At 38.1% G+C, this 14,798-nt stretch overlaps 1 pseudogene; it reads right to left on the bottom strand.

Annotated features, from left to right (window-relative positions):
• Positions 1 to 1,677: 1,677 nt before the first annotated feature.
• On the bottom strand, positions 1,678 to 10,098 carry LOC149219765 (uncharacterized; annotated as a pseudogene).
• Positions 10,099 to 14,798: the final 4,700 nt, after the last annotated feature.

Here is a 14,798-nt window from a genome sequence, read left to right as displayed (position 1 = left end):
TTGAGATCAACCCTGAGTTTAACCAGCTTTTTAACATTGAATATCTTTCCAACAGTCTAACTTCTCATATTTTTTTCAAAATGTTAAAACAACACGAGGAAAATTAATATAAAATGATCAGCCTCTAGTTTAACCAGCTTTTTGAAATTGAAAATCTTTCAAACACTCTAACTTCTCATATTTTTTTTCAAAATATTAAAAACAATACACGAAAATTAATATAAAAATCAACATCATTAAATTAATATAAAATTTAATAAAACTAACCCTGATAATGAATTAATATATAACTTAATAAAATCTAACTATAAAAATATATATAATGATTATTATCCATAGATATCTTCAACATCCAACTTTACAATTATAAACATCCAACTTTACAATTATAAATATATTTTGATATAATTTTTATTTTATTTTATATATATTAGAAATCAAAGTGTATTTTACATTAATTTTGAAACTAGTATTATAATATAAATGTATTTTAGTGGTTATCTAATATATAAATGTATTTAAATGGTTATCTAATATATAATTTTTATGATCATTTAATAATTAAGTTTATTTTTCCAGATTGAATGGTTGTTATTTTTCACAACTAGGTTTAATTTATTTTGTAAAATGATTAGTCATAATGTTTTAATTAATATTATTATAATGATTTTTTACTCATGAATATTGTTATATTAATTTTTAATCTTATAATCTTTAAAATAAATATTTTAGTTATAATTTTCAACCCACCACACAAAAAACACTGATTTATTTTCTAGAAAATAAATATAAAAAAAAAACACTGATTTCTTTCTTCTAAAATAAATTAAAAAAAAAAATACATTTAATAATATAGATAAAAATGCTATAAAATACAATTATCTTATCTACCTCCATCAAACTATTCTACACAATTAATACACTAATCACATAATATAAATGTATTTAGTGTTTATCTGATATATTTTTTTATAGTTTTTATAATTATTTAATAATTAGATTTATTTTTCCATGGTTAGATTGAATAGTTGTTATTTTTCAAAACCAGGTTTAAATTCTTTTTAGTAAAATGATAAGTTATAATGTTTTGATCAATATTATCATAATAATTTTTTACTTGTGAATATTGTTATTTTAACTTTAAATCTTCTGGATTTTTAAATAAATATTTTAACTATAATCTTCAACGAGCCAAAAAAACACTAATTTCTTTACTAGAAAATAAATTTAAAAAAAAAAACACTAATTTCTTCCCTCGGAAAAAATATATATGCATTTGATAATATATAGAGATGCTATGAAATACAATTATCTTATCTGCGTCCATTATACTATTCTACACAATTAATAAACTAATCACATAATCGATCTTATATTATCCAAACATACGAGGGATGTTTTAGAAACTGAGCTCCCTAACAGGATATGTACTAGTAATTAAACACGGAGCTCTACCAACTGAGCGGGCTCTGTGATCCAAACTGATTATTTAAAAAACTACATTCAACGCATAAAAAATGGTTCAAAATTCAAAACACGTAAAAAATGGTTCAAAATTCAAAGTTCTAACGAACTTGACATACCAGTGAGAGACCGATTATAACGCATCCTTCAACTCTCAGGCATTTTCCAATATAATATTCATGTACTGTAATCTTTTCCACCCTTTGCAGTGAGTTAGATTTCTGAACTCATTTCTTCACTAATTTTGGCGGCTTCCTTGACAAGGGAATGCACATCAGTCTTCAAAATTGAATCAATGCTCGCGTCACCTGTTATTCCATCGTTCCACTTGAACCATCTACTGCTCAACCCGCATTCCCATCGTTTGTTCCTCATCATGTTACTTCTTCTCTGCCCTTCTCCCACATATGAAATTCGAAATTTCCAATCCTCCGTCACATACGTCTCAGTGTCCTTGTACCGGACATTCATAACCAGAAACCTGCCCGGCAGGGGAAAAACGAGGAACTGGTCAACGGTTCTATCCCTCCATGCTTGCTCTACCCATGCAACCATTTCGGGGCTAATATTATCCGGGTCTGTTTCGTGACTCGTGACTCCCAGCCTGAAATCTGTTCTTGCCTGGCCTTCTCTACAAAATGTCACGAACCCATGTCGTTTTCGCAGCTTTCTAACTCTCTTAATCACTGCTTTTTCTTCTAACCTAGATGGTAATTCATTACATGGCAAAGAAGGTCCCCCTACAGGGGTTTTCTTAAGGTATCGATCTCTTCTCGAGGGATCTAGTAGAAAAACGAACGCTTCCTCTGCAATTTTAATGGCCTCATCACAAGATGCCCCATTAATTCCGTGAAACTGAATTCGTAGCAAACACCTCCGATACGCCATCTCAAGTTCATATTCCGACGCTCCCCTGTCTACATCCAGAACCTAAAAAATTGTATTTTTATTACCTATAATATCCTCAAAACAAATGAATTGCTTAACATTCACTAAATAAATTTAAAACTCTCTAGTTAAAATTGTACCTGAAAATAATCTTTTGCATTCAAAATGCGTCTAACTTCACTGCTCTGCAACAGACTGTCGTTGCTGTCATACCGAACAGAGATATTATATTGAGAGAGTTGGTTGTCTTCGAGATCTGCCACGTGAATGCTAATTTTCTTTCGACTGGAGACCTTCACGTATCCTAGCACTTCTAACTTCAGCCGGAGATCTTTTACAGCCGTCTCTAAACATGCAGTAGAGAAGAAGGATTTCACCTCCTTTGGCCGACACAGGTCTTGCAGGTCTCCCAGGGGAAGAAAATCATTATCTTGTAAGTTGTCTAAACAAGGCCCATGGAAAAGTTGCTTTCCAAATCGAATTGTCAACTTTACATCTCTTGTCGCTTCGACCTCGTCTCAGCGCAGGATTTTAAGACATGCAAGCAACATAGTCTTATAAGAGGAGAAGTCCCAGTTCGGAGAGAATACAGTTTCTGAAAGAGCGATGGTATGCGAAAATTGAGTGCACAGGCTATTTACCTTACATTTCAGTTGCATTTCATGACTAAAAGATATCGAATACTCCAGGCATTTGTTGAAAATATAATTTCAACTATGCAACAGTTGAGCCATGCAGCAGCATGAAGACTATAGCCGCGCACTTCACCAAGGATCGGGAGGCAGAAACACTCAAAATTTAAAATTACAGAATAGAGGATCCACTTTAAATCTCAACCGTTAAATCTGGCCGATCAGCGGTCCAGATCGTGTCGGCATATCGGCAAGTCGGCATATCGGCGGGTTGGAGCATCGGAGGCAGTCAGTGGCAGCAATATGAAACATCGCCGATGAGCGATCGCCGATGAGCGATCAGCACATCGCTATCGGCAATGTCATAGGGTCGGGGTCTTTAACATGAGTAAAGTTGCGATGCGATGAAGCGCGGACCCGATGGCTTCCCAAAACCAAATTGTATAATGTTTGTCTTTTCGTTGACCGCCGTGGAGGAAACGCTGAGGCCTTTAATGCATTTATGAAGGTTGGTGGAGGCCCGTCTTAAATGATTATGGGCACATACGTAATTTTTGGTGGAGTCCCATTAATATGAGCATGGGCGCAGAGTTTTAATTTTTTTTATATGTTTTATATTTCTTATATACGGCATGTGTTAAATATATAATGCATGGCACACGGGAAGTTTTTTTTGGTGTGTGTGCTCACAAAAATACGAGGGTGCAGTAAAAGGAAAAACACACAGCAGTGTGTAAACTGTGAAGAACCAGAGGGTGTATGCATAGCAGTGCACAAATATGTTGTAATGTTTTTGTGTGGAGCATTGTAAAACGAAGATGCAGTAAAAACCGAAAAACCATGTGTGGTTTTGGACAAGTAGTGGATAAAGGAAAGGGTGGAGCGTGAATTTTTGTAAGCCTGTGTAATTTTGTTTTTCACAGCAGTAAACTTATGTAAATCCTTTTATTACAGCAGTGAGTTTTTTTTTCACACCAGTGAATGTAAAAAGGATTTTACATTGGTAAATCTTTGGATCAGGTTTTAATGAATAGAATGTTCTTATGGTGGTGAAATACTTTGTCTCTCTGTGAATTTTTTTTTGTTGTCTCTGCACAAAAGATCCCGTGAAGGAAAAACAGAGCATTGCCTCTGTGTGTGTTTATTTGAACATTTGGTTTTTGGTATTTTCCCCATTTAAAAATACCCAACAGTGGTATGAGAGCCGGCTTAGGCTCTTGAACGTGTTCAAGAAGCTGAAGGGAGAAGGTTGTTGCTGCAGCAAAACTTCTCAGGCAGACAGAAGACTCAGACATCAAAGGATTCAGGTATTTCACAAAGTTTTTTTTGTGTTGCTGAAGAAACAGTCAGCTGTTTAAACACACAGTCAAGGATTTAGTGGCATAGATCAGAATACAAGGAATGGCCAGCACAAGCACTGGTATGGGTTTGTTTAACACCCAGCTCCCACAGTTTAATGGGAAGAACTATGATTATTGGTCAATAACTATGACAGCCCTGCTTGCCTCCCAAGACTTATGGGAAATAGTTGAAGATGGCTTTGAAGAACCAGCAGATGAAACTGAGTTCAATGCATTAACTCAGGGAGAGAAGGATCTGCTTAAGAACAATAGGAAGAAAGATTCAAAAGCCCGTGTGTTGTTGTATCTAGCAATAGACCAGAGTATGTTTCCAAGGTTAGCAGCAGCTAAGACAGCCAATGAAGCATGGCAAACCCTCAAGACAGCCTATCAAGGCATGGAGAGAGTGAAGACAGCAAAACTACAATTGCTGAGAAAGGATTTTGAGAACTTGAACATGAAGGAGTCAGATAACATTGACTCATTCTTCACTCATGTGATTGGTGTAATCACACAAATGAGAACTCATGGAGAAACCATTGAAGATAGAAGAATAGTGGAGAAAATATTGAGGGTCTTACCCTCAAGGTTTGATGCCATAGTCACCACCATTGAAGAGACAAAGGATCTCTCAAAGTATTTAGTTGATGAGCTACATGCATCACTGATAACACATGAGCAGAGGTTGAGTAGGAATGAAAACTCATCTCTTGAGCAAGCCTTCAAGACCCAGATGTCCTTTGGAAGAGGAAGAGGTCAAGGAAGAGGAAACCGAAGAGGAAGAGGCAGAAGCCAGAACAGAGGTGGAAGGAACAGCCCATCAAATGCACAAGGAAGAGGCAGCAATCCAAATCAGAACCAAGGCCAAGGCAGGAGCCAACAAGGAGGACAACATCATGCTCAAGGACAAAGGTATGAAAAATCCAATGTCCAATGTTATTACTGTAAAAAGTATGGGCATTATGCCAGTGAATGTAGGAAGAAGCAGCACGATATGAGTAGTAGACAAAATGCAAATGTTACTAGGGAAAACAACAGCCAAAATAATGTGTTGTTAGCATGTAACATGGCTGAAACACATAGTGAAGACATATGGTTCTTAGACTCAGGTTGCAGCAACCATATGACAGGAAACATTGCCCTCTTCTCAGCCTTAAATCAAAACTTGAAATCAGAGGTCACATTAGGCACTGATAGTAAAGTGTCTGTTATGGGAAAAGGGGAGATAAAAATATTTACAAAACAAGGAGAAAGGAAAACCATAGCAGATGTCTACTATGTCCCCGGAATGAGATGTAACCTATTGAGTGTTGGACAGCTTATCCAAAAGGGTTACAATGTTTATTTTGTAAATGATGTGTGCACCATCATGGACATACCACCTAGCAAAAGATGCATTGCTGAAGTGAAGATGACAAGGAACAGGATGTTCCCTCTCAGGATCCGGGCAGATTTGAAAAACAAAGGAGAAATTGCAGCAGTTACCCAAGAGGCTTTCCAAAGCGTGCCAAATGATGAGAATTGGTTGTGGCACTTGAGATTTGGACATCTCAATTTTGGAGGTCTGAATTTGTTGAGTAGGAAAGGAATGGTAAGAGGATTACCATTGATAGAGAAGCCGGACAACCTATGTGAAGGCTGCATATTGGGAAAACAACACAGAGAAAGTTTTCCATCAGGGAAAAGCATAAGGGCAAAGGCACCCTTAGAGATTATCCACTCAGATTTGTGTGGACCAATGCAAGCTCCATCATTAGCTGGCAGCCTATATTTCTTAACATTCATTGATGATTTTACAAGAAAGACTTGGATATATTTCCTCAAGAACAAAAGTGAAGTCTTTGAGAAATTCCAAAATTTCAAAGCACTTGTGGAGAACCAAAGCGGGCTGCATATAAAAGTTTTGAGAACTGATAGAGGAGGTGAATATATCTCCAAGGAATTCCTAAGATTCTGTAGAGAAAATGGAATTCATAAACAGTTTACAACTCGGTACACCCCACAGCAAAATGGAGTTGCTGAAAGGAAGAACAGGACCATCATGGATATGGCGAGGAGCATGCTGAAGGCAAAGCATTTGCCAAATGAGTATTGGGCTGAAGTTGTACATTGTGCAGTTTATATACTGAACAGGTGTCCTACAAAAGCAGTCATGAACAAGGTGCCAGAAGAGGCATGGAGTGGGAGAAAGCAAGGAGTCACCCACATGAGAGTTTTTGGATGTGTGGCCTATGCACACATTCCAGATCAGCTAAGGAGGAAGTTGGACAGCAAAGGGGAGAAATGTCTATTCATTGGATACAGTGAGGAATCCAAAGCCTACAGGCTGTATATCCCATCTACCAAGATGTTTTTTGTCAGCAGAGATGTTCAATTCATTGAAGAGGAAGCTTGGGATGGAAGCATAGAGAAGACAGTTAATGTCAAGAACTGTTTGTCTCATGATGAAGATGAAGAGGAAGTGGCTGAAATGCATCCCCAAACAGCAGCGCCAACACAAGGACAGCAAGGGACACCATTGAGGATCAATGAGAGTGCTTCTCCAAGCACACCACAAGGAGAAAATTCAAGTGCATCTTCAAGCACTTGCACACCAAGTGAAAGAGGTAAGAAATTTAGAAATCTAAGTGATATTTATGATGAAGGAATGAATTCCTTATTTGCCTTGTATTGTCATGTTGATGATCCTATTCATTTCGAGGATGCAATTAAAGATAAGAAATGGATAGAAGCTATGGATGAGGAGATGAATGCCATAAAGAGAAACAAAACATGGGATTTGTTTGAGTTACCAAAAGGCAAAGAAGTCATTGGTGTGAAATGGGTCTACAAGACCAAGAGCAATGCTGAAGGCAAGATAGAAAGGCACAAGGCAAGGCTGGTTGTCAAAGGGTACAAGCAGCAGTATGGGAGAGATTATGAGGAGACTTTCGCCCCGGTTGCAAGAATGGAAACCGTGAGAGCAGTGTTGTCCATAGCAGCACAAAACAAATGGAAAGTCTACCAAATGGACGTGAAGTCAGCATTCCTAAATGGAGTGTTAATGGAAGAGGTTTATGTGGAACAGCCTCTCGGATATGAGAAGAAAGGTGAAGAGCACAAAGTGGGCAAGTTGAAGAAAGCTCTTTATGGGCTGAAGCAAGCGCCAAGAGCATGGTACAGCAGGATAGATTCTTATCTAATGGATAATGAATTTGACAAGTGTGAAGGAGAACCCACAGTCTACATCAAGGAAAAGGATGGTAAAATTTTAATTGTTGTCTTGTATGTAGATGATGTTATTTTCACTGGAAATGACAGTTATCTTATTGAGAATTTTAAATCAGTCATGAAGGATGAATTTGAAATGACTGACATGGGTTTGTTGAGATACTTCTTAGGCATAGAAGTAGATCAAAATGAAAAAGGAATTTTTATATCTCAAGCAAGATATGTAAATCAAGTTTTGGGCAGATTTAAGATGGAAGAATGCAAGGCAGCAATCACTCCCACAGTGATGGGATTAAAGCTCAGCAGAGAGGACAACAGCAAGGATTTTGATCCTAGCCTCTACAAAAGCATTGTGGGTCGCCTTATGTATTTAACAGCAACTAGGCCTGATTTAATGTATGCTGTTAGTTTGATTTCCAGATTTATGGAGAGGCCAAAGGAGGCACATTTGCAGGAAGCAAAGAGAATTTTGAGGTATGTCAAAGGCACTAAAATGTTTGGAATTCTATATCATGCCTCAGAACATTCAGATTTGGCTGGATACACTGACAGTGATTGGGCTGGAAGTGTAGATGATCGGAAGAGCACTTCCGGTTATGTTTTTAACATGGGTTCAGGAGCCATCTCATGGGCTTCTAAGAAGCAGTCCATTGTAGCATTGTCTACAGCAGAGGCTGAATATGTGGCAGCTACAGCAGCAGCATGTCAAGCAGTGTGGATGAGAAGGATGTTGAGAAGTCTAGGCCAAGAGCAGGCAAAAGCAACAGTAATTTATTGTGACAATAGCTCTGCTATTGCATTGTCAAAGAATTCAGTGTTTCACAAACGAACGAAACACATTGATACAAGGTTTCACTATATCAGAGAATTGGTAAGCAATGGAGAAATCAGTTTGCAACATTGCAGCACTCAGGAATAGGTTGCAGACATCTTGACAAAGCCATTGGATCAGAAAATCTTTGAATTTTTGAGGAAGTGTTTGGGTATGATTGAATGCCCGACAGTTGAAATTAAAGGGGAGTGTTGAAAATATAATTTCAACTATGCAACAATTGAGCCATGCAGCAGCATGAAGACTATAGCCGCGCACTTCACCAAGGATCGGGAGGCAGAAACACTCAAAATTTAAAATTACAGAATAGAGGATCCACTTTAAATCTCAACCGTTAAATCTGGCCGATCAGCGGTCCAGATCGTGTCGGCATATCGGCAAGTCGGCATATCGGCGGGTTGGAGCATCGGAGGCAGTCAGTGGCAGCAATATGAAACATCGCCGATGAGCGATCGCCGATGAGCGATCAGCACATCGCTATCGGCAATGTCATAGGGTCGGGGTCTTTAACATGAGTAAAGTTGCGATGCGATGAAGCGCGGACCCGATGGCTTCCCAAAACCAAATTGTATAATGTTTGTCTTTTCGTTGACCACCGTGGAGGAAACGCTGAGGCCTTTAATGCATTTATGAAGGTTGGTGGAGGCCCGTCTTAAATGATTATGGGCACATACGTAATTTTTGGTGGAGTCCCATTAATATGAGCATGGGCGCACAGTTTTAATTTTTTTTATATGTTTTATATTTCTTATATACGGCATGTGTTAAATATATAATGCATGGCACACGGGAAGTTTTTTTTGGTGTGTGTGCTCACAAAAATACGAGGGTGCAGTAAAAGGAAAAACACACAGCAGTGTGTAAAATGTGAAGAACCAGAGGGTGTATGCACAACAGTGCACAAATATGTTGTAATGTTTTTGTGTGGAACATTGTAAAACGAAGATGCAGTAAAAACCGAAAAACCATGTGTGGTTTTGGACAAGTAGTGGATAAAGGAAAGGGTGGAGCGTGAATTTTTGTAAGCCTGTGTAATTTTGTTTTTCACAGCAGTAAACTTATGTAAATCCTTTTATTACAGCAGTAAGTTTTTTTTTCACACCAGTGAATGTAAAAAGGATTTTACATTGGTAAATCTTTGGATCAGGTTTTAATGAATAGAATGTTCTTATGGTGGTGAAATACTTTGTCTCTCTGTGAATTTTTTTTGTTGTCTGTGCACAAAAGATCCTGTGAAGGAAAAACATAGCATTGCCTCTGTGTGTGTTTATTTGAAAATTTGGTTTTTGGTATTTTCCCCATTTAAAAATACCCAACAGCATTGCACTTCGGATTTGAAACAGAAAAATGAATTTTGGCCTTTTTTATCCCCAGAGGTTTCTCCTGAGAAATTTTCGAAGCAAATTTTCTTCATAGAAAATAGGGGTTCTGCAACATACTTACAAAAACAGTAAATGTAAAAGTCTGGAAAGAAACCTTCGGATTTATCAATAACAGAGATTATGAGAGCTTCAATAGACAAGGCAATGGCATGTACAACTTCCTCTGATTTTCCGCATATTTCGACTCTTCCAGAAGACAATCTGACGAAAGAGATCCCCGGGGATTTTCGGAATTTCTGAATAGTTTTTCCATTCCTCCCTATAACGGCCGATGTCGCTGAACCTGGGGGGACACGTATCTCCCTGTAAAATTTTGATGGAGTCTTGCGGATCGATTGCCGGTGTTCCATTGCTTTTCCCATCCACCCAACCACGTTTGCATTGTGTTTCACATTGCATGTTCCGCAAAACAAAAAGCCATTCCGACATTAAACTGGAAAACCATGTGAAGAGAGTGTACAACACAACACTTGTGTTTAAGTGTGTGTTAAATCACAGTAATCAATTCTCCGGTTTGGCACGCGCATTGTTGGAGATATGTGCTGTGGATAGCCAGATCTTAGCTGCCGGAGGTCAAAACGTCATTAGGCGTGCAGCGTCAACTCAAAGTCCGTGAATTGCCCAGTGGATGCCAAATATGAGCTGCTGGAGGCAAAACACGTCATTATATTTCCGTAGAGATTTTTCATTATGGTAATGTAGATTTTGTTAAAAGACAATTTATTTTAAAGGTGGTAAGATTTATCTTCACATGTGTGAATTGGTACGGGTGGTTTTCTTAAGAGGAAGGTGATTTTTCTGGGGTGGTTTATAAGCTGTGGATTTTTTTGGTTCAACGGTAGTTTTAAAATGATTCTAGGTCTCATTGTGAAATTTATCATGAAAATTATATAATTTAAGTTTTATTTAAATAATTTTATGGATACACCTTTTTTATTAACCATGATTGCATACCATTTTATGGATGAACCATTTCTATAGATTGTAAAGTTAAAGGGCTTACAAAACATAAACCCCTACAAATATAAAAATCCTAGAGGTTCTAAAAAAACATAAGCTCTCTAGATCAGTGAGCTTACTTTATAATAACAAGAAGGGTTGCATCGCAAGTCCTTGCCTTGAAGGGGAGTTTCAAGAAAACACATTTAGTATGTAGAAAATAGTAACTACACTTTAGCATGTACATCAGCCATCTTATTGAATCCACTCCAAACAGTGACTATAGTTTAGCATGTATGCTAGCCATCCTATTGAATCTCGTACAAGGTAGGAGTCCTCAAGGTCATAACATCAAGAGGGCAGACTCCAATTTCGACTGCATCAAGAGGGCATGCTCCAATTTCTATCCTAGTGGGTTATATAAATGGTGGATTTCCTCGAATTGCTCAACAAACTATTACAACCCTGAGGACTACCCAAGGATATAGACTGAAAGAGGTGCAGAAGGAGAATGAGAAATTCACGTAGGTATAAGAGGTTTACTCTATCACTAGTATGTAACTTAGAGTATTACTATTAGCTAGCTCTTTTATAATCATATTGCATATTCAACATATTACCAATTACAATGGGGCAAAGTGAAGCGTAGAGATGGGGATATCAGATGTTTAAAACAGGGATATGCTCTTCGGGAGATTCCCTTCAGTATGTAGACAACTGGCTTTCACTCTAAGGCTTGAACCAACTCTATGGAACTTAGTGCATGGATAGAGAAAGCTAATAGTATAAAGTGCTAACTTGGCTTGGCCACAAAAATGCATAATTACATATATAGTGAGCATCATTCAATCTATGTGGTGCTTACATGGTTAGTTATAGATAAAATGATTAGATGGCCATTTTAGCACATTGTAGTAACACTTGAACCCTTAGAAGGGGTCCCCACTAAAGGATGGCTCGAAGCCCTTTGTAGTCTGTAAATTGAAATATCATAAGAAAATATCTAAGCAAGCCAATTCTAGTTGGAGCTTTCCAAAGACAAGGTTCTCCAGGGTCACTCTTTATGTATCGGTGTATGTGAGATTGTTATTTTGTTCAAGGATAGATGTAGAGCACCTACAATTTTAGTGGGTCTGGAAATAAGTTACAGATCGATATCTACTTGCATATCATGGAGAAGATACTCAAGGGACTGTAAATTATGTTGATCCTAATCCATATTATGATGTTACAAATCAAGGCCTAAAAGCAGGAGTTGATTGTGCAGTTGGTTTTTATCGATGAAGCAACGAATGGAGCATATTCATATTCTACAGAGTGAGAACCGGCCTATTGAATCCCGTATACTATTGAATCCCATATAAGGCAAGAGTCCCCAAATATAATCTAAGAAAACAGACAGTCAGGCTTTAAATCCAAAACATATGAAAGAGAAAATTAAATATGTACAATCTAGTAACTACCCAAATATGAATATACACAACAAAAATTGTAGAGCAGGGAACTTGATTTCAAGATCTTGTTGGACACGGATCCAACTTGTCTCCTATACACAAATGTTAATTTCCTTTCCTGACACAAGATCTGCATGGCCAAGTTAAGATAGAATCGTGCAGTGAGTGAAAGACATATGTAGGACAGATTAAAGAATCCAAACCTTGGTTTTCAAAGTTGTACAAGCTGCAACACCTTTTTTACATTTATTATGTTGATTCAGGGAGCACTACAGTTATTATGTTAATCCAGCTAGCAGCCTTTGCAGCTTATGCTTGCACAGAGTTGAAGGCTACATAGCCATGGTGCATCAAGTACGTGCAGGAACAATATTTACTCTTTTATAATAAAGCATTAATATGAAGATTAAAAGTAAAAAATGTTGTTTTTAAGCATTTAGTTTGATTTATTGACAGATCCTAGTGTGTTGAACTTGTACTGTGGTTCATAGCTTCTGTTTTTGCATGAACTAGCTTAATATACAATTTTCTGGCGATATTGCTCGAGTTTGGTCACACTCAAAGTTCAGATAATATTTGAACCATAATACTTATTCAAAAAATATATGACGTCTAACTAAAAAGGTTCTAAACCTGCTCTGGAATGCTTGCCTACAACGATAATAAAGGGACCAGTAGCCAGAGTTATAAGGGAAATTTGCTAACTTTTTATGAATCCCACACCAAGGCCTCAAAAAAATGTTGCCATGTGTCACTTTGAAAAGCATGGATAGTTGTAGTTGGGGCATTAGCTTCTCCCGGCTTGTTCCTGCCTATGGGGCTTCAAATGTAGTAAATTGATCCAATTTGGTTCCAGATGCTACTCATTGGTTTTCATTATTGGTTCCCATTCCTGTGTAGGAATAGAAGAACTTGTTGAGCAGTTTTGACGATGCTTCCCTTGGAGAAAGGAATGAAGTGGTTCTTGCTTGGATCACCATCAAGACAGAGAGGAGAGGGAGAAATCACTGCTATTAATGATGGATATTTGGGGTCAGTACCTGGTTCAATGGAATAGCTGGGAGAGATGGAAAAGTATTGACTTAATTGGCTCACTACTCGCCTCTCATCCCATTGTTTGGACCTCCCAAGCATTAGATAGAGGAGTTCTAGGCAGAATAGGTTCATTAGCAATTTCATATTGGTGGTGGAAATGCAGCTTCTTAGTTCCCAATTGATAGGGAACAAGGACTTGAATGAGATTACTTTGGATCCACTAGTTGGGGTCAGATCCACCTCTGGGGACGTCATTAAGAGGTTCGGTTATGTGGGTTATGATTCCCCTGGTGCTCCTTGCCAGATTTGTGAGAGTCCTTGGCAATGGGAGAAAGAGAATAAGATGGACGGGATTCCTTCCATTTTGAGAAATAGAAAGATAATTCAGATAGTTTGAGGTAGAGAAAGAGAGTTTAGATACCAAGGATTCATTTGATCGAATAGATAGGTTGATGGCTCCACTTCGGAGGTTGCTCGGGGGAATGGGTTGCCCGAGGGGTTATTTCCTGAATTTGGGAATTTCATTCTGTCGGGGGCCATCCTTTCTTTGCCTTTGAAGTTTCCTAGTTAGCCGGTTGCAATGAGTCAACATTGGATTCCACTGGATTTTTCCCAGACACTGGAGTGGGAATTGAAAGCTAGAGATTGGATCAATAGATCCTGGTTATGAAAATGATGAATCAAAAGAGAGATATGGAGAGAAGCCCTTCCCTTCACTCGATGGAAATGCAAATGGATAGGATTCCCTTTAACAGCTCGCCCAAAACATCCATGAATTGGTTGCTGGGAGCCTTTCTCCTACTGGAAAGGATGAGATATCATTAGATGTTGGTATCGATCAATCAGATGCTGATAAGCTTCCATTTGAGCAATATGGAGATTGAAATTCCTTTGTAGCTTCCATCAGAAGGAAAATAATTGGATTAGTTTTCCCTACTGAGCTTTCCAGCAGAGGCATCAGATGCCACCTCCCGAACTTGCTTCATGAGCTGGTGGTTCCATTCGTTGTTGTGGGAGTGAAAGAGATGGGTGTTAATTTGCTAGAGTTAGTTGGTAAGTAGATGCATAATGAGTAGTTGGGCCTATTGCCTTGAGTGAGGTAACTAATATATGTAGAAAATTTCCCTCACCAAATAATGGTCACTTACAGCCCTAAAGTGAGTAAGTGAAAGAAACCATAGTTGAGAGAAACATGCTTGCTTGCCTATCACCTTCCCTCAATATTTCCTTGGGGGGCCAAGTGTAACGAATTGAAAGCCAGGGAGGATTGAGGGGAACGAATATGGGGCGTAACTAACATGAAATCTTGGTCAGGACTTTCCAAATCTAATAGCGCACAAGAAAGAAACTTCCTATATACAACTTAAGGCCTAACCAAGCCCCCCCTACAAAAAAAGGAAAGTAAGGTAGAGTAGAGGATTGAAACCCAATTCCAAGTAAGGAAAAGCTATTTGAAAACCCCACTTAATAGATAGAATTTCATTTGAAAACCATATTTTCCCATTTTCCACTGAGATTATTGTGCCCTTTACGCCAAATTCACTCTCCAATGATGGCTCATTAGAGTTCATCTCAGACTCTATTAGACAAAGTTGAGGAGAAAAGAATAGTATCTGAATTAT

The sequence above is a fragment of the Pinus tabuliformis genome, chromosome Q (genome assembly GCF_031772625.1).
Source record: "Pinus tabuliformis cultivar Carrire ecotype Pingquan chromosome Q, CPIR1, whole genome shotgun sequence".
Classification (NCBI taxonomy): Eukaryota; Viridiplantae; Streptophyta; class Pinopsida; order Pinales; family Pinaceae; genus Pinus; species Pinus tabuliformis.
The sequence above is the reverse complement of the archived record's forward strand: the minus strand, read 5'-3'. Positions and strand labels throughout refer to the sequence as shown.